The sequence below is a fragment of the Hippocampus guttulatus genome, unplaced genomic scaffold, assembly GCF_054856545.1.
Source record: "Hippocampus guttulatus isolate MCC_2025c unplaced genomic scaffold, RoL_Hgut_1.0 HiC_scaffold_183, whole genome shotgun sequence".
Classification (NCBI taxonomy): domain Eukaryota; kingdom Metazoa; phylum Chordata; class Actinopteri; order Syngnathiformes; family Syngnathidae; genus Hippocampus; species Hippocampus guttulatus.
Window position 1 is genome coordinate 5,001 of NW_028233872.1, and position 2,078 is coordinate 7,078.

Sequence of the window (2,078 nt, forward strand, 5' to 3'; positions counted from 1 at the left end):
AGCTCCGCCGTCAGAGGCCGGGTTTTCGCCCGGGGTATCCGCCCCGGGCGCCTCTCGGGCGGCCTTCCCAACTGCCGTCGACCGCCCGGAGGGGGAAACAGAAAATATTCGAAAGTGCGGAGCTCCGCCGTCAGAGGCCGGGTTTTCGCACGGGGTATCCGCCCCGGGCGCCTCTCGGGCGGCCTTCCCAACTGCCGTCGACCGCCCGGAGGGGGAAACAGAAAATATTCGAAAGTGCGGAGCTCCGCCGTCAGAGGCCGGGTTTTCGCACGGGGTATCCGCCCCGGGCGCCTCTCGGGCGGCCTTCCCAACTGCCGTCGACCGCCCGGAGGGGGAAACAGAAAATGTTCGAAAGTGCGGAGCTCCGCCGTCAGAGGCCGGGTTTTCGCACGGGGTATCCGCCCCGGGCGCCTCTCGGGCGGCCTTCCCAACTGCCGTCGACCGCCCGGAGGGGGAAACAGAAAATATTCGAAAGTGCGGAGCTCCGCCGTCAGAGGCCGGGTTTTCGCACGGGGTATCCGCCCCGGGCGCCTCTCGGGCGGCCTTCCCAACTGCCGTCGACCGCCCGGAGGGGGAAACAGAAAATGTTCGAAAGTGCGGAGCTCCGCCGTCAGAGGCCGGGTTTTCGCACGGGGTATCCGCCCCGGGCGCCTCTCGGGCGGCCTTCCCAACTGCCGTCGACCGCCCGGAGGGGGAAACAGAAAATGTTCGAAAGTGCGGAGCTCCGCCGTCAGAGGCCGGGTTTTCGCACGGGGTATCCGCCCCGGGCGCCTCTCGGGCGGCCTTCCCAACTGCCGTCGACCGCCCGGAGGGGGAAACAGAAAATATTCGAAAGTGCGGAGCTCCGCCGTCAGAGGCCGGGTTTTCGCACGGGGTATCCGCCCCGGGCGCCTCTCGGGCGGCCTTCCCAACTGCCGTCGACCGCCTGGAGGGGGAAATAGAAAATATTCGATAGTGCGGAGCTCCGCCGTCAGAGGCCGTTCCAGTGCTTTTGGGTGGCTGGAAACACCCTCACGATGGTCTGATTATACTCTTAGGGGCCTCCCCTGTGTCGCCCTGGAGGTCACCCATTCAAAACATGCTCACCTATATACGTTTCGGAAAGTATTTTGGTGAACGCTCACTTTCTAAGCCTTTTAGCCTTCTTGACCCCCTAACTCCCCATATCTGGTTTACCTACTACAGCGCCCCTAACGACCAAAATCGGTACTGCATACCCCTGGTACCCCCGCCATTGAAAATGAATGGGGGAATTTTTTTAATTTCTCAATCCGGCCAGGAGGCCTCTTTTTCGGCCACGCTCGGCCGGCGAGCCGGTCCGCTCTTTACCCCTGGTACCCCCAGCCCTACCCCTGGTACCTCCCCCATTGAAAATGAATGGCGACCCCTGGTACCCCCAGCAACACCCCTGGTACCCTCAGCCTTACCCCTGGTACCCTCAGCTCAACCCCTGGTACCCCCAGCCTAACCCCTGGTACCCTCAGCGGCACCCCTGGTACCCTCAGCAACACCCCTGGTACCCCCAGCCAGCTTCGCCCCTGGTACCCTCAGCCTTACCCCTGGTACCCTCAGCCCAACCCCTGGTACCCTCAGCCCAACCCCTGGTACCCCCAGCCAGCTTCGCCCCTGGTACCCTCAGCCTTACCCCTGGTACCCCCAGCCTTACCCCTGGTACCTCCAGCCTAACCCCTGGTACCTCCAGCCTTACCCCTGGTACCTCCAGCCTTACCCCTGGTACCTCCAGCCTTACCCCTGGTACCTCCAGCCGTACCCCTGGTACCCTCAGCCTTACCCCTGGTACCCTCAGCCTTACCCCTGGTACCCTCAGCCTTACCCCTGGTACCCTCAGCCGCACCCCTGGTACCCTCAGCGGCACCCCTGGTACCCTCAGCCTTACCCCTGGTACCCTCAGCCGCACCCCTGGTACCCTCAGCGGCACCCCTGGTACCCTCAGCGGCACCCCTGGTACCCTCAGCCGTACCCCTGGTACCCTCAGCCGAACCCCTGGTACCCTCAGCGGCACCCCTGGTACCCTCAGCGGCACCCCTGGTACCCTCAGCGGCACCCCTGGTACCCTC